This window comes from Lactuca virosa, chromosome 5 (genome assembly GCF_052849685.1).
Source record: "Lactuca virosa cultivar CGN04683 chromosome 5, Lactuca_virosa_CGN04683_v6, whole genome shotgun sequence".
Classification (NCBI taxonomy): domain Eukaryota; kingdom Viridiplantae; phylum Streptophyta; class Magnoliopsida; order Asterales; family Asteraceae; genus Lactuca; species Lactuca virosa.
Window position 1 is genome coordinate 452,533,150 of NC_136430.1, and position 19,285 is coordinate 452,552,434.

At 42.5% G+C, this 19,285-nt stretch overlaps 1 long non-coding RNA gene across 2 annotated transcripts; it reads right to left on the minus strand.

Annotated features, from left to right (window-relative positions):
• Nucleotides 1-14,011: 14,011 nt before the first annotated feature.
• On the minus strand, nt 14,012-15,591 carry LOC145116903 (uncharacterized). Of its 2 annotated transcripts, none has more exons than XR_013712370.1 (4): nt 15,267-15,591; nt 14,906-15,023; nt 14,474-14,595; nt 14,012-14,235 (listed from the first exon to the last, which is right to left on the minus strand). It is a non-coding gene; the product is annotated as an uncharacterized LOC145116903 (long non-coding RNA). The 2 variants fall into 2 exon arrangements; XR_013712371.1 differs by having other exon boundaries at nt 15,095-15,591.
• Between the last annotated feature and the right edge of the window lie 3,694 nt (nt 15,592-19,285).

Consider the following 19,285-nt stretch of genomic DNA (forward strand, 5'->3'; position numbering starts at 1 on the left):
AGGCGAAGCTCAGCATAGTTCGGGCTGCTTCACACAAAGATCGGTTTCGCCTTTCGACAATACCATTCTGTTGTGGTGTGTACGGAGCCGAGAAGTTGTGTGTAGTTCCTTTCTCTGCAAGAAACTCTTCAAATTCTTTATTCTTAAAATCCAAGCCGTTGTCACTTCTTATGTTACGAACGACCTTTCTTAGCTGGACTTCTATTTGCTTGATAAAGAGTTTAAGTTGAGGAGTGGCCTCCGATTTCTGCTTTAAAAAGAATACTCAGGTAAATCGAGAGAAGTCATCTACTACAACAAGTATATACTTGTTGCGACCAACACTTTCGATTGATGAAGGACCACATAGATCAACATGAAGTAATTCAAGTGGTTCGATAATTTTTGTGTTGATGCGAGAAGGATGACTCTGTCGACTTTGCTTTCCCATTTCACATGCAGCACACAGGTGTTCTTTATCGAATTTCAGAACAGGAAGACCTCGAACGTGATCCCCAAGTACCAGTTTGTTGATGTCTTTAAAATTCAGATGGGAAAATCTTCGGTGCCATAGCCAGCTTTCGTTTGAATGAGCCTTTGACAGCAAGCAGATTGCTGGTTTTCCCCGTATGGGATTGAGATTCAGAGGGTACATCTCTCCTTTTCGCTTTGATTTTAGCAGAATATTGTTTGACTTCTTTTCAATAATCTCTGATCCCTTGTCGTCGAATGACACCTTTAGCCCAGTACCAACTACCAGTTGAGAAACACTGATAAGGTTGTGTTGCAAACCCTCAACATACGCCTCTTTTCTTATCGAGAACTCGCCATTGGTAATCATACCATAACCTTTAATCGTGCCGTAAGAGTTGTTACCATACTTGACACTTCCACCATCTGTAAGGGACCGAAACTCCCTCAGTTCTTCCCTTCTTCCTGTCATGTGACGCGAGCAGCCACTGTCTATGTACCATTCATCGTCAAACTGCTCGTCACGTATAACCTGCACAAATTAAGCAGATTTAGGAACCCAAAGTTTCTTGGGTCCTCGTGAGACTTTTACAGAGTAGGGAATTGTAAGCGAAACATCAACTAAAAAGGTTCTTTTTGTTAACGTTGTTTCATCTTTTCTTTTTAAGGTGAAAACTTTGATTTTATCTGATTTAAGCACTTTAGGTGGTGTTGCCGAATATGCGTATTTTACGTTAGCGTACTTTCGATCAACATCAGGCTTGATTGACGAATTCTTTGCATTTTCTGAACAAAGTTTTTCTTTTCCCTTTTGATCATTCTGTGAGTGATGGTTAGAACTAGGGAAATGAGATTTGGAAACAGAGTTAGCTTTTCGGATGTAGCTCTTTTGTGGATGAGAGTCATAATTACTATCCCTTCGGTTCTTCTCGCTGATTAGTCTAGAACCGAAACCACTCTTTTGGTTTTTCTCCTCTCGAGAACCGAAACCTTGAGTTCGGTAGATATTCTTTGATGGACCGAAACTCTGTTTTCGGTTGGATTGATGATTAGGATCGAAACTCTTCTTTCGGTTTGGTTGGTTCTGAGGACCGAAACTCTTCTTTCGGTTAGATTGATTTTGAGAACCGAAACTCTGTCTTCGGTTGTTTGCTCCATGCTGAGTGTGAATGCTGGAGTTTTCTTTTCCTTCCACCTTTTGCTTAGAAGGTTTTTCATAGCGAACGTAGTTGGGATTTTGAGATCGCCAGAACTGCTTCCTTTCAGTGAGGTTTTTCTTGTACCTCACATTCCTTTGATGCTTTCGTTCTTTCACCTGTTTAGGATTTCTGTGGATGTTGGCCTTTTTCTCAGATTTTTGAACACAGGCTTCGCTCTTGAGTGAGGAGGTTTCGCTTAACACTACGACTTGTTCATCTGAAGGAGTTTTGGTACCACTTGTGTTAGGCTCATCAAAACAAGAAGGATCATTAAGTGGTTCTGCCACATACCTTCCTTTTACTCTCCACGATGTTTTCTGCGACGGACCTACTGTTTCATCAGCATTATCAATAGGTGCGGACCAAAAATACTCATCACATCCTTCAGCATTATCTTCTGCTACTATTGCCATTAGTTCGGCTGTTTGTTGCTGAGTAACTCCATTAACTTTGTACACCTGATTTGGAGTCGTTTGGACCTTTTGATACACTACGGCCTTTCCTTTAAGGACTTTGGTCTTGTCTTTGGACAAACGAGCGAACTCAACCGAATTTTCAGAAATAAGATTTTTGTTAGTTTCGGGTTCGCTTTTGACAAATTCTGAACAGTCAACCTCATCTTCCACAGAAATGACGCTCATATCATCATCCTCATCGAATTCAGAAGTATTTTCAACATCAATTTTATTTTCTGAACTCAACTTAGCATTCAACGAGACAAATTTCTGTACAGTTTCGGTTTGGATTTTCAATTTGTCATTTTCATCCAACAAATTTTTGAGCATGTCCTTATGGTCTTTGGACTTTATGAAGGACTCTATTTTGTCAAGACCAATTCTGTAAGCTGGAGAAATATCCTCAGAAGAAACAACATTTTCGCAATCATATGCATCGGCATCGATTTCATCCTCCTTTAACTCAAGGAAAGGTAAAATCATACGATGTATCTTCTTCCCTATTTCACAATCGAGATGTAATTGAGTAATATTGGTATATAAACGCTTAGCTATTAAACAAAAAACATTTCGTTGTTTTAAAAGCTTCAAATTGTCTCTTTACAAATAAATTGTTTCGTCCCTAGATCTAATCAACTCCTTCTCCTTCTGCTCAATCCACATTCGCCTCTCCTCACTCTTCGACGACACCCTGCTGATTTGATCAGTTAGGTTAGAGTTTGTGACGCGAGTTTGAGTTAAACTTCCACTTAGACTAGAAAATTTAGATTTTAATCCATTGAGTTCTTTTTCATAGTTGGTGATAGGGATCTTTAGAGAGATAAGAATAGATTGTACCTTCTGGATCAACTCGTCGCATTCGTTAATCTGCTGACTGACAGGTTTCGCTGCAAAACAGCGGTCTTCTCTCTCCTTATCTTCATCATGTCCCCCTTCAGTGGTATAGCCTCGCATGTGTGACACTCCAGAAGTCACCATCAAACACCTTCCTGCAGTATTCTCTTCCTTCACCAACAGAGCCCTTCCATGAGTTGGCTTCCTTACTTCTTAGTCCTCTGAATCAGTCGACCAAACTTCAACACCTCCAAATTCATCATCAGCAACATTTCCCTGCACAATGAGAGCATTCATAGTGTTGTTAGATCCTGCTTTCTTCTTCCTGATTTCCTCCAAACGCCTTGCGAGGTTCGCTTCCTCGTCCTCATCCTCGTTCTTCTCAGTCATCTTTCTCAGCATGCAGTCTTTGGCGAAGTGATTTTTACCTCCACAGTAGTGACAGGTAAAGCCAGAGTCACCTCCACGTTTCGTTTCCTTCTTTGGTTCTTGAGTTTGAGAAACACTTTTCGGTTCCTCCTTAGCTTTCTCCGCGCTGTAACTGCCTTGCCAGTTTCGGTTCTTGTTTGTTGAGAACATTCTCTTGATGAACTTCTTGGGATTTGACACCATCAGAGCATAGTCTTCGCTTGTTAGATCATATTCAGAGAGATCTAAATCTTCTTCTTCCTCAGCAGTGTTCTTACCTTTTGAGATTAGGGCCAAGGATCCCATGCTAGAAACCACGTTTGTTTCTTTAGTCAAGGCATTCTCATGCGACTTCAATATCCCCACCAGTTTTGCAAGAGAATAACTTTTGAACTGTTCATGAGCCTTCACAGTTGACACTACAGCCATCCATTCCGATCTAAGGCCATTCATGAATGTTACCTTTTGTTCAATGACCTTCCTTTCGATCCCGTGCTTGATCATCTTACTTAAGAGATGATTGAAGCGATCGAAGTCTTGAACTAGCTTCTCTTCAGGCTTCTGCTTGAAATCACCAAATTCTGAGAGCAACAGTGTTTGGATTGAATGCTCAAGATCTTCATCTGTAGAGTACAATTCTTTCAACCTGACCCATATTTCCTTTGCTGTCGTGCATGAGCTTACCAACCGAAACGTGTCTGACTGTAACGCAAACCTAATCATCCTTAAAGCTTTGATATTGCACTGAAACTTTTCCTTCTCATCTTGAGGAATATCTTTCACGTTGCCAATAAGCTGATTATATTCCTTTTGAGTTTTAACAACTCTTGAGGTACTTGCATGAACGAATGGACCAACGGTGATTGCTTCCCAGATCAAGTATCCATTATCATCTGAGCCAATCACGTAATCTTCAAAGTGATGCGCCCAGACCTCATAGTCTTGAGTGTATAAAATCGGAATCCTTGTCGTCGATCCTATGCTATTTGAGATGTTGATTGGGTTTGACTGAGAATCGTCCATGGATGTGTCGATGTTTGTTTAAATACCTGCTTAAGATCAGACTTGTAAATAATGTTAGGGTAAGATCGAATATTTAAAGAACCACGTCAATGGCAGATGACGGCTCTAGTAATATCAATCTAAGCGGAAAACCCTAAGATCTTCTTCAACAGAAGAGATGTGTATGAATTACACAGTCTCCTGCTCTGATACCAATTGATGAGTTGAGAAACTCTTAGATCGATTAGATCTTTCAACAGGTTAGACAAAATAAGCAAAACAAACACAATAAGCAAGATATAGAATCAAATATTGCTTAATGATTCAAATGTAGTCACGCCTCAGTAGAGCTCGACAAAGAACTTCCACTGTAGAGGCGAGCTAGGGTTTACAGTATAAAATCAATAATTATCAAATCGTTAATTACTAAGGCTGCATGCATGCACCTTAAATACTAAACCCTAAACAAAACAATCACAGTTGGACAGGCCCAAACTGGATAGCAAGACTGGGCTATGGACTGAGCCCATGACACAACACTTATTCAACCCAACAGTTTGACTGAATTGATTTTCGTCTTCTCACTTCCTTGAAACTTATCTTTCAGATTGTTCCAGATCTCCTTTGTAATTGTACAACTCCTTACATAATTGTACAAAACCGGTGGTAAAGCTCCTCGCAATTCTCTTATACACCTCTTCTCCAGTTTCTTCAGACGATCAGTTTGATTATCAACACCAGAACTTGTAGACGATGAACCAATTGCTTGAACAGTCACTGGCACATTAACATTTCCGGAGATACATGTCCACAATTCTTCATCAAGACCATTCAGATAATCCTGCATACGATCAGCCCACTGATCATAATATTCAGGGATTAACATTGGAATTTTGGTTGATGATCCTAACAGATGAGAAAACGAAGTCATCGAATTGAGATTGAAACTCGCCATTGTTGTACGGAAGCTGATTTTGAAAATTTTTAAGAAGATTTGGAAATTTGAAAACAAACTAGTTGAATCAAATCGGAATTGTTTGAAAAACACTCGATTCAACAATTCAAATGCAGAATCAAATCACAGACTAAGATCTAGACAAACTTTTCACGATCAAAAAGTGCGGAAACTTTCAAACCAAAAATTTGATTCAAAAACTTTTTGAATGGATGAAAAACAGATCACAGATGTGATTCCTGCTCTGATACCAATTGATGAATCAATGAATCGAGTATAAAATGAATCAGAATATGAAATCAAGTATGAATGCGAAATTGAACACCGGATGTAAATATGATCTTGTTTCAGCTCTATTACGCTTTCGAATGTTTATAGAGTACAATAGACAGGTCTGTAAAAACTCTTATCTAACTCTAGTAAATATCCCTATTTATAGGGAAATGAAAGCGTACAAAAAATATACTAAGGCATAGACACTAACGCTACAAACAAAAGCGCCTTAATAAAATACATTACAAAACATTCGAAGAGTTCAAAATACATTTCGACTAATTACAAAAATTCGACCCTTACATGCACTCAGGTGACTCGGCTAGTCCATGCGTGTCCTCTGAATCCTTCAAGGCCTCACTCGACTCGTTGAGTCAACCTTTCTCCGACGGGTTACCCATGAACACGAACCGTGGTGCAACATGATCCGACTCGTCGAGTCCGCTCATGGACTCGGCGAGTTTCTTCCATGAGAATGCTCAAACGACCTTCTGAGGTCAGATCTGTTTCTCTAACCTATAGATCTGGCCTCCTAACCCTCGGAAGTTACGTAAAGGTTCAAAATTTATGCTCATGCAACACTCATATGGCTCTATATGATGATTTAGCCCTAAAATGACAACCATGCTCTAAAACTCAAGATAGAACTGCATAAAGCTGGATGTTGGGGGCTCTCTGGACCTCTCAAGGTCCAGATCTATGGTCTATTTCACATTGGGACCCCTCATGCTCTATTTCAACTTAAAAGAAGGGGAAAGAAACCCTTGATTCAAGGAGCCTACACAATAAAGAAGAAAAGGACCGAAATGCTACCTCAAAGAGAAGCCTCCTTGCCTGGAAGTCTCAGAACAACAACCTCCTCAGGTCCTTCTTGCTGAATCAATCCTCCTCCTAAGAAAAACCACAACAAAAGGATCAAGATGGCCCTTTCTCTCTAACTGCGCTCAAATATGCTAGGGTTCTCTCTGGGGGGAATGGTGGCCGCCACTGAAGGCTATAAAGGCCTTTAAATAGGGCTCAGGCCCAAAATTTTAGGGTTTCTGCCAACAGCGCGGACTCGTCGAGTCGCCTCACCTACTCGTCGAGTCTGTTCATTAATTCAAGTCATCAATCGCGATCCTACTCGACGAGTTCATGCATCAACTCGTCGAGTCCCTCTTATCAACTCAAAATAAATACTCAATTCGAGATACCTGGAAATCCAGATGTTACAATTCTCCCCCACTAGAATCAGACTTCGCCCTCGAAGTCTCGCTCTGCAAACAACTCTGGATGCTGCTCCTGCATCTCTGACTCCTGCTCCCAAGTCAGCTCGGACCCTCTCCGATGTTGCCACTGCACCAGAACCAGGGGCACCTCCTTGTTCCTCAGAAACTGGACCTTCCGATCCAACATCGCGATCGGCCTCTCAATGTAATTCAAACCCGCGTCCACCTGAATATCCTCTAACGGTACAACCGCCGTCCCATCGGCTATGCACTTCCTCAATTGGGATACATGGAAGGTATCATGGATCTGACTCAACTCCTCGGGTAGCTCCAGGCGGTATGGTACCTTACCCACCCTCGCGATCACCCTGAATGGACCAATGTATCGGGGTCCCAGCTTGCCCCTCTTTCTGAACCGGATCACTCCTTTCCAAGGAGATACCTTCAGGAGTACGAAATCTCCAACCTGGAACTCGAGCTTGGATCGCCGCCTATCCGCATAACTCTTCTGGCGGCTCTGGGCTGTCAGTAACCTCTGTCTGACCTGCTGAATCTGCTCAGTCGTCTTAAGCACTATCTCAGTGCTACCCATCACTCGTTGCCCTACCTCTCCCCAACAGATGGGAGTCCGACACCTCCTCCCGTATAATAGCTCGAAGGTAGGCATACCAATACTCGAATGGTGGTTGTTGTTGTAGGAAAAATCAGCCAAGGGTAGATATGTATCCCAACTTCCTCCGAAGTCCATAACACATGCTCGAAGCATGTCCTCGAGTGTCTGAATCGTACGCTCACTCTGCCCGTCCGTCTGTGGGTGGTAAGCAGTACTGAAATGCAATCTCGTACCCAAATCCTCATGAAACTTCTTCCAGAACCTGGAAGTAAAACGTACATCTCGGTCTGACACAATCGAGATCGGAACCCCATGCCGCGACACCACCTCTTTCACATACATTTCTGCCAGCCTCTCTACAGAAGAGCTCTCACTGATAGCAAGGAAGTGAGCGCTCTTCGTCAGCCGGTCCACAATAACCCAAATTGCATCAACACCCCTTGCGGTCCTCGGCAACTTGGTGTTAAAATCCATACAGATATATTCCCACTTCCACTGGGGAACCTCTAGTGGCTGCAATTTGCCATGCGGATGCTGGTGCTCAACCTTAACCCGACGACAGGTCAAGCACCTCTCTACTACCCATGCAACATCCCTCTTCATACAGGGCCACCAATAGTCTCTCTTCATGTCCAAATACATCTTTGTGGCCCCGGGATGGATCGAGAATCTCAATCTATGCGCTTCTTCCATCAGACTGCTATGTGCCCCGCCTGTATACGACACCCAAATCCGACCACGAAAAGTCATGAGCCCTCGGTTATCCGTCACAAACTCTGATACCTGCCCAATCACCCGCTCTCTTTTGCGGTTCTCCGGTCTCACAACCTCTGCTTGGGCCTCTCGGATGGTGTCCAACACCGGAGTCATCACCGTCATCTTCATACAAATATCTTGTATCGGGGCATTCTCCGCCCTACGGCTCAGGGCATCGGCTACAACGTTAGCCTTGCCCGGGTGGTACAGGATCTCGCAGTCATAATCCTTTACCACATCCAACCATCTCCTCTGACGCATGTTCATGTTGGGCTGATCCATCAGATACTTCAAACTCTTGTGGTCCGTGTATACAGTACACCGAATCCCATACAGATAATGGCGCCATATTTTGAGGGCAAACACCACTGCTCCCAACTCCAAATCATGGGTGGGATACCTCGTCTCATGAGGCTTCAGCTGCCTCGATGCGTATGCTATCACGTGCCCTCTCTGCATAAGCACCGCACCCAACCCTGATATAGACGCATCACAGTAAACCACAAAATCCTCCATTCCCTCCGGAAGGGCTAACACCGGGGCTTCGCACAGTCTCTGGCGAAGAGTCTCAAATGAGGTATGCTGCTCTGGACCCCACGTAAAAGCAACCCCCTTCCGGTTCAACTTGGTGAGGGGCACGACAATCTTGGAGAAATCCTTGATAAATCTCTGATAGTAGCCGGCCAACCCCAGAAAACTCCTGATCTCGGTGGGGGATCTCGGCACCTCCCAACTCATCACCGCCTCAATCTTAGCCGGATCGACCAATATCCTATTCTGATTGACGAGATGCCCCGAGAACTGGACCTCTCGTAACCAGAAATCACACTTGGAGAATTTGGCGTACAGCCTCTCCGATCTCAAAACTCCGAGGATCTCCCTCAAATGCTCCTCATGCTGCTCTCGGGATCTCGAATACACCAGAATATCATCGATGAACACGATCACCGATCGATCCAACATCGGCCTGCACACCCTGTTCATGAGATCCATGAATGCTGTCGGTGCATTGGTGAGCCCAAAAGGCATCACCACGAACTCGTAATGCCCATAATGAGTCCTGAACGCCGTCTTCTAGATATCCTCATCCCGCACTCTCATCTGATGATATCCAGACCTCAAATCTATCTTGGAGAACCAAGACGCTCCCTGCAACTGATCGAACAGATCATCGATCCTCGGTAAGGGGTAACGGTTCTTGACCGTCAACTTGTTTAACTCCCGGTAATCAATGCACATCTGGTGTGAACCATCCTTTTTCTTGACAAAAAGGATCGGCGCTCCCCATGGCGAGCTACTCGGTCGAATAAACCCCTTTCCCCAGCAGCTCCTGAAGCTGCGAGGATAACTCCTGCATCTCTGGCGGCGCAAGGCGATAAGGCGCCTTGGCGATAGGCGCTGCCCCCAGAATCAAATCGATGCGGAACTCCACCTGCCTCTCGGGAGGCACACCCGGCAACTCCTCGGGAAAAACATCCGGGAACTCACGCACTATCGGAACATCATCAACTGAACTTGGCCTCTCTGCGGCCGCTCGAGTATCCATCACATAAGATACAAACCCGCTACAGCCCTGCTGTAAACTTTTCCTCGCTCTGGCAGCCGAACAAAATGCTGACCCATGTCGGGTACCCTCGCCATATACCGTCAGCACTCCCCCCCTAGGGTCTCGTATCGTCACCGTCTGTCGCTCGCAGTCTATAACCGCCCTGAATTGGCTCAACCAATCCATGCCCACTATAACGCAAACGTCCCCCATCGCAATCGGAACCAAATCTATCGGGAACTCAACACCGAAGATCTCGAGTACACATCCTCGAATCACGTCAGTAGCATACACCACTCGCTCGTCAGCTATGGAAACTCATAGAGGTCGACTCAATGCCTCTCGTCGGACACTGATGTGATGACTAAATGCTAATGATACGAAAGATCGACTCGCACCCGAGTCAAATAACACCAAAGCAGGTACAGAACTCACAAGAAAAGTACCTATGCATACCACAATATAAGCACAAAATCTCAAACTCAAAATCAGTAAATAAGGAATACATACCAGCCACAACATCTGGTGCTGCGCAGACCTCCTCCGCTGTCAACTGGAAGGCTCTCCCGCAGGCCTTCTGTGCCTCGACCTTCGCTGGCCGGGTCTCGGTAGCTCTAGCAGCAGGTGCAGATCCCTGTGCTGATCCCTGTAGTAGCTGTGGGCACTCGGCCTTCCGATGGCCTGTCTGGTTGCAGTGAAAGCAAACCGAAAATCCCTTGGGGCAATCCCTCGCGATATGCCCCTCCTTCCCACACTTGTAGCACACACCCGCCCTGCACGTCCCATCATGAGTCTTGCCGCACTTCCCGAAAGTGCGGCCCTTCGGACCTCCAGCTCTCGAATCAGCTGGCTTTGGTCGCTTGGCTGCCGGCTGAGACTGAACCAGCCGCCTATCCCTCCTCTGAGACTCGGCCTCCTCCCTGGCCTGAGTCTCCAGCTTGATCTCCCTCTTCTGAGCATTTGCCTGAAGCTCGGCAAATGTCCGGTACGTCGAGTTCGCCACGAGCTCTTGAATGTCCCTCCTCAGTATGATCAGATATCGACTCATACGTGCCTGCTCGGTAGACACGTGCTCAGGGCAAAACAACGCCCTCTCATGAAACATATGTGTAATCACAGTCACGGACTCCGCCCCCTGCTTGAGGGACAAGAACTCCTGCTCCAAACGTTCCCTCTCCACCGGGGGAACATACTCATCTCGGAACATGGTGGTGAACCTCTCCCAAGTCATCGCTGTCATCTCTGTAGGAGTGAAGTCTGCCGTCACAAACTTCCAACAATCCTTCGCTCCCAAGCGAAGCTGGTTCAGCGCGAACCGTACCCTCAGATGCTCCAGGCAAGAACATGTGTAGAAGCATCCCTCAATGTTAGAGATCCACCTCATCGCGGCTATCGGATCCTGAGTCCCATCAAACTCTGGTGGCTTCATGTTGCTGAACTCTCGGAACAGCAACGAGTCACCCTCCTGTGGCCTGGCAGCGGCGACGGCTGCGGTGGCTGCAGCAACAGCAGCCTCGGTAAGAGAAGCATACTGCTCGTCAAACGTCTCGATCAAAGTGGTGTTGATAGACCCAAACATCTCGGGAATCTCAGCTCGTATGGCTGCGGCCACCTCCTCGTGAATCAGCCTACGGATCTCCTCATCACTGGTACCACTGCCTCCTGGGTTGTGGCATGTCCCAACCATGATGTCTCTGAAATACAACACAAAGAAATCAGAGACTCGCTCGAGTACACTCACACTCGATACTCAACCCTACTTGTTCTTTAGTACCCTAAGGATTCTTACTTGGACTGCTCACCGATCCGGTGTTTCCGGTAGTACGGGCCCTATACTACCTTCCACAACGCATCGGTATTCACCCCAAGTCCTCCTCCTAGGATCCCAGATCACAGGTACTCTATATCTCACTAGACTCAGGCTACCCTCTAGTATACCACTCATAAGCTCCTCGCTGCTACCTACCCACTCTCGAAGTATCTCGTAGTAACAGTAATCTCCTAGGCTAAGGCATCACAAATCAGGCCACTCTAGTCCTAGATATGAATACCTAGCCTACTCTAGCATGCATAGCATATCACATAATATCTCATAACACATAACGTCAGGGTGTTTTGGGAAATCACCGTTCGGGCGCTGGCTGATTGTACACACTGTTCCGTTCTGCTTGTCTCAAAACCTCTTACTCTTTTAGAAAAATCGTTTATTTTATGAAAAATCTCCTGAAATCCTCAGTTTGAGTTCAGATACGCCCGAAGGTGCATCCGAATCCCTCAAACCAAGGCTCTGATACCAACTTGTAACAACGTAAATTTCAAAACAATTTTTCATTTTTCAAACATAATAAAACTCATATAATATTCTCAAAAATCCCATGTATCAATGTCATCACAAACAACATATCCCAGAATCCCAAATCATGATCTTCTGCCAGTGTGTACAAATCATGTCGGCGCCTTCTCGCGATCCTCGCTGGTACCTGAAACACATATCACATAACACGGTAAGCATAAATGCTTAGTGAGTTCCCCAAAATACCACATACAACACATAAGCCACTCGAGGCTATAACTCGGTATGACCCTCCGGTCAATGTGTCTCAGCGAGACCCTCCAGTCCCGTAGCTCGTTGGACCCTCTGGTCCGGTCTAGCTCGTTGGACCCTCTGGTCCGGTCTAAAACGTTGGACCCTCTGGTCCGGTCTAAATCGTAGGACCCTCCGGTCCGGTCTATATAACACATAGCATACATATATCACAATGCACATAAACTCAAACATACACATAACACATAAGACCCTCCGGTCTGCACATAGTTACCACTCTAGGTAAAGTATAGTGAGAAGACTCACCTCGGGTAATCTCGGAAAGTCTCAAACTCGAAATACTGATCTAGCCTCCGCCTAATCACACGAAATAATTATCTCTAATTAGTACGGCTCTCAAAGGCTAGACTAGTCCTTTCCTATATTCTCTCAGAAGGGAAAAAGACCATTTTACCCCTCCAATGGTCCAATGTCCAAATGTTGACCAAACCCTAAAAGTCATCCCCAGTCAACGGTCAAACTTTGACCAGACTCGTCGAGTGCACTCAGGTGACTCGTCGAGTGCACTCAGGTGACTCGTCGAGTCCATGTGTGTCCTCTGAATCCTTCAAGGCCTCACTCGACTCGTTGAGTCAACCTTTCTCCGACGGGTTACCCATGAACACGAACCGTGGTGCAACACGATCCGACTTGTCGAGTCCGCTCATGGACTCGGCGAGTTTCTTCCATGAGAATGCTCAAACGACCTTCTGAGGTCAGATTTGTTTCTCTAACCTATAGATCTGGCCTCCTAACCCTCGAAAGTTACGTAAAGGTTCAAACTTTATGCTCATGCAACACTCATATGGCTCTATATGATGATTTAGCCCTAAAATGACAACCATGCTCTAAAACTCAAGATAGAACTGCATAAAGCTGGATGTTGGGGGCTCTCTGGACCTCTCAAGGTCCAGATCTATGGTCTATTTCACATTGGGACCCCTCATGCTCTTATTTCAACTTAAAAGAAGGGGAAAGAAACCCTTGATTCAAGGAGCCTACACAATAGAGAAGAAAATGACCGAAATGCTACCTCAAAGAGAAGCCTCCTTGCCTGGAAGTCTCAGAACAACAACCTTCTCAGAATCAATCCTCCTCCTAAGCAAAACCAAAACAAAAGGATCAAGATGGCCCTCTCTCTCTCTAACTGCGCTCAAATATGCTAGGGTTCTCTCTGGGGGGAATGGTGGCCGCCACTGAAGGCTATAAAGGCCTTTAAATAGGGCTCAGGCCCAAAATTTTAGGGTTTCTGCCAACAGCACGGACTCGTCGAGTCGCCTCACCTACTCGTCGAGTCCGTTCATTAATCCGAGTCATCAATCGTGATCCTACTCGATGAGTTCAGGCGTCAACTCGTGAGTCCCTCTTCTCAACTCAAAATAAATACTCAATTCGAGATACCTGGAAATCCGGATGTTACATATAGACTATGCCAGCTTTGTTTTAGTTTGCCATGTAATATTGCATACACATGCATATTTCTTTTTACTACATGCTATTATAGATTAATAACATTAATACAAAAATAGTTAGAATATTGACATTTTTATAATATTTTTCACATTTATCAATAATATAATAAGAAAAAAAAATTGTGGCGTAGAAATCAAGTTCTTTAATAGGAGGTCAATCACTTGTTAACACCAATCAATAGAGTCAATCCCGTTTTTTCATTCTATTTCATAGCAATTGAGTTCGTCGAAGCAAACTTATAAATAATCATCAAAATAACAAAACACAATATTTCCTCATTGAATACAAAGCAACAAAATGAACACTACAACCAATTACTGTCATAATTGAATACAAAGCATACAAATCATGACCAAATCAAACATCAACTGAGCCATTTCCCCATCTCTGCTTTTTCTTTAGTAAACTAACATAAAAAGATGTGAGGATGTACTTTAAAAAGCAGGCCAATCCATAAATCTTGAGTATGTGTACATAACCTGCAAAAAAATGAAATCGTCATTCCATTAGTAGGGGTACACCAAGGTATATTTTGAACTCACCCATAAAAGGTGAAGTTTGGGACAGGGGTAAACACGTCCAAAAGAGGGGAAAACCACTAAACTTGGGTGATGAATGTTCGAAACTAACCAAAACATTGAAGATTATAGTTTTAACTTTTTTTTAACAGTTAGTAGATGCAGTGAGCAGTGAAACTTTGTTGGAAATTAACCATACCTATAGCAAGGGTAAATTGGTCCAACTTGCCCCTTAACGACCGAACCATGAATCCAGAGGACAGATTGTCAATCATTTTGACTTTTAAACTGCTGGAACTATTCTAATGCTCAAGGTAGTACCTGAAAGGGGAAAAGTAAAAAATAAAAAATTTAAACCTCAGGTCAAGATTTTGGTGCAAAATCTGGTGATTTGCAAGAGATTTCAAATGCAACCCAAAGGTTTCCAATATTTTAAACTTGAGGAACAAATGTGTTTTATTGCTGTTAAAAAAATTAGCATTTGGTAAAAACTGAATATTAGTTAGAATACCCAAATAGAGTCAAATATATTAGGCTCAAGGCTTGAGTGTTATTAACACAACTTTAATTTGAGATATAAATGGATACTCTAAAACCCAAAGAATGAAAAGCATATAAAAGAAAAACTTACATGTGAATTACACGAAGACATTTAAGTAGACATCGGTTCAAAAAGTTTGTTAAAAGGCATTCCTCTAACTAAAAACTTCTATGGCAGTTGAAGGCCATACTCCTTCCCCAATTTGAACCTGGACGTGAAACAAAAAACTTTAAGTAGGAATAAAAAAACGAATATTTAAACAAATTTTACTAATCTTACTTGTTATATGTCCAACCAACAAAAAGAACCCCCCAAAAATACGTATATACACACATATACATATAAATGATACATACATATAAACAAATACACGTACAGATACACACAAATACACACCAACAAACAAATACATACAGAAAAGAAGAGAAAAGGGATAGAGAGTGAGGATTACAGGTTTTCGAAGAGAGAAAAAGAGGGAGGAAGAGGTGGTGTTGCATTCATGGAGATTTGTATTGGTGGAAACGATGCCCTAGGGTTTCTGAACGGCGGCGTGCGATGATTGTGTAGTTGTTAGTGGTCATTGTCGGAATCCTGGAGTGGGACATCATCGTTGCTAAAGCCGACTTGGTCTTACCTGAAGCAAAGCTGAAGCGATGGTGGTTACAACGGTAGAGGAATGAAGGAGGAGCAGGGGACGGAGAAGCGGAGAAGACGTGAAGCATTGAAATTTCGTAGTTTTGAGAAGTGGTTTGGGAGTTTACACGGTCTTATTTGTTATTGACTGATTCTAACTGACACCGAAAATGAGGGAATATAGGTTTAGTTTTGAACGTTTAAAGTTGAAGATAAAGTTTCTAAACCATAGTTATTCTTATCTTAGACTTTTTTTAGACGTCGACCAAACTAAGATGTACTGCATTAAATGATTGTAAATAGCACAATAAAGTTTGTATGACTTAAAATTCAGACCAAATATTGGTATTAATATATATATATATATATATATATATATATATATATATATATATATATATATATATATATATATATATATATATATATATTTGTTTATTTATTTAACAATAAAAACTTATAAAAAGGATAAGGATCTTTTTTTTCTAGTTCCTTTTCGGCATTTGAGGATATTTAAATCCAGATGACCAACCCTGTCCAACCTAACCTCACCTCAGCAATTTCACTACCAACAAATACCACATCAATTTATTCTATACAACCCTTTAGCCTAACCTTATTCACTACAACAAATTAAGAAATAGAAAACATCATACAGTTCATATTAGTTCGGTATTTTATTATAAGAGGTGGGTGTTCTAAACTAATGAACCGTGCTTGAATAGGAATGTATAGAAAATTTTAATGTATACTACAAATACAATATTGTTAACTTTTACTTAGGCGTACTCAATTTTACTGTGAAAACTAAATAAAATAAAATAAATAATAATAATAATAATAAGCCGCCAAGTTTGTCCACCAATTGAAACCCTCTTTTTTATTTTTATTTTTTATTTTTTATTTTTTTTTTGGAAAACGATCATCGATCTCTGGTTAACACACTCCACGTCCCATCCTTTTTGGTTAAAACCGCTACGGTACCTGTGAGCACCGCCTGTCACGATATCTAAGTCTCGCTACCACCGACACAAGCACCGGGCCACCACCACGCCTTAAACATTGCTCTCATTAAAAATTTGTGTTGCCCTTTGATTTCCTCGTTTGACATTCTCTTATAGACTTGTTCGTAATTTTCATTTCGCTTAATATTATTTGTCTCATGTATTTTTATCTCCTGCCCCTGCATTTACATTTTCTGACATTTACATTTTCTGACAGGTGAAACATTGAGCGGCCACTGCCCAGTTCTTACGCACACAGAAGAGTTGAACACAGTTTTCAGAGTTGTATATTTCAAAATTTGGGTTTTTTGTTTCCAATAAACCAATTTAGGTATAAATGGCAACAACTTATTAATTAACTATTTTGTAGTTCTTGCCAAACTCTTAATTCCGATGTCTTGGATTTAACAGAAGGATATGAAATTAAGGACACAATTTTGGTAATAGATATAAGAAGATTGGATTGATCAAATCAAAAAGATATTGTATTGAACGATATACAAGTCATTATATACATGAGTCGATCCTATCTTTATGGATCTGTAACAAGAGGAGAAAGACTAATTCTATTGGACCAAGTCTGGGTATAGCTAAATACAAATATAAACATAAGGAGCACATGTGTTATGTGCTAATATGGCCCCTCAAGATGGACGACCGTGAGAGAATTCCAATCTTGGAAAGTAAAGAATTAAACCGGTGCTTCAGTAAAGGCTTGGTTAAAGCATCAGCTAATTGATCATCTCCCATAATATGTACAACACGAAGAGATCCATCGTGAACCTTTTCTCTTACAAAGTGAAAATCCAGGGCGAGGTGTTTCATTCTTGAATGGAAGACTGGATTTGCTGAATAATGAGTGGCACTAAGATTGTCACAATAGATTGTAGGAGTGATTGTAGATTTGTAATTGAGTTCAGAAAGTAAAGAAACAAGCCACTGGACTTCAGTAGTGGTAGATGCAACTACTCTGAACTCAGCTTATGTAGATGATCTAGCAAGTGTAGGTTGTCTTTTAGAGCTCCATGTAATTGGGTTGCACCCTAGATAAACAATTTAACTCGTGGTACTTCGGTAAGTTTGTTTGTCACCTGCCCAATCTGCATCAGTGAAAGCATGAATAGTTAGTGGAGAGTTGCGTTTTATGAGTAAACCATGGTGCAGTGTTCCATGTAGATAACGTAGCAATCTCTTCAAGGCAAGCCAATGGATATTTGTAGGTTTGTGCATAAATTGTGACAGTTTATTGACTGTGAAGGCTACATCAGGACGAGTTAGAGATAAATATTGAAGTGCCCCAACAATAGATCGATAATCTGTGGGTTTGGATAGTGGCTGCCCATCAATTGTGTTGAGATGTACTGATGTTGACACTGGTGTGGACGCCGGCTTGCAGTCTCTCATGTTGGATTTAGCTAGAAGATCAAGAATATATTTAGATTGAGATAAGAAGAGACCATCTTTGTGTGGTAAAACTTCAACACCAAGGAAGTAAGAGAGATTGCCCAGGTCTTTGAGGGAAAAGCGATTGGCTAATTGAGTGATAAAAGAAGATACTTGGGAAGAGTTATGACCTGTAACAATGATGTCATCTACATATACAAGAATGTAGATAGGAGAGGTAGATGAATAATGAATAAAGAGGGAGGAATCAGAAATAGTAGGTTTGAAATTGAGAGATAAAAGAAAGTTTTTGAGTTCATTGTACTAGGCACGAGATGCCTGTCTTAGCCCATAAATAGCTTTGTTTAATTTACAAACATGGGTGGGATGGTTGGAATCAATAAATACTGGAGGTTGAGACATATAGACAGATTCAGAGAGGGAGCCTTGAAGAAAAGCATTGTTTATGTCAAGTTGGCGTAATGACCAACTTTGAGAAGTGGCAAGAGACAAGATGAGACGAAGAGTGGCGGGTTTAATAACGGGACTGAAAGTTTCTTTGAAATCAACACCAGGTCTTTGATTAAAACCCTTAGCTACTAGTCGTGCTTTTAATTTGTCAACAGTGCCATCCGGGTTGAACTTTGTGCGATAAACCCATTTGCACCCAACGATGTTGGTGGCAGATTCAGGAGGAACAAGAGACCAAGTTTGATTTCGTAATAGAGCATCATGTTCTGATTGCATGGCTTGACGCCATTGAGGATTTTTGAGTGCTTGAGTAATAGTTCTAGGTTCAGGAAAAGGCTGAACAATGGAGTTGAATAAAATAAAATCATTATTGTGGTATTTAGGGTTGGGTTTTGGGTTTTGGCGGGTATTGTAGGATGGTGGTGGAGGATTTTGAATTGGAGGAGCTGGGTTCGGAGCAGGGTCAACAGGAGGAGGGGGATTATTTGGAACTGGTATAGTTGGACAGGATCCGGGTTAGGAGAAGGGGTAGGAATAGATATATGTTCAACTTGTAGCCAGGTATCAGGTTCAGGAGAGGGAGGAGTGGATGTATTGGTGAGTGTTGGGTAAGGGAAGATATCTTCTACAAAGTGAACATGGCAAGATGTGTGAATTTTATTTGTGAGAGGGTCAAGAAGATAATAAGCACTTTGAGTGGATGAATAGCCAATGAAGATACATGGCTTGGATTTAGGTTGGAGTTTGTGAGTATTATAAGGACGTAACCATGGGTAGGCTAGACATCCAAAGCATCTGAGTTTGGAGTAATTTGGGAGTGATTTGAAAAGACGTAAATGTGGGGAATCATTTTGTAAGGTGGCAGTGGGAAGCTTGTTTATGAGATAAGTTGCAGTAGTGACTGCAAAAGTCCAACATTTGAGTGGCATTTTGGCATGAGATAAAAGAGAGAGGGCAGTTTCTACAATATGACGATGGC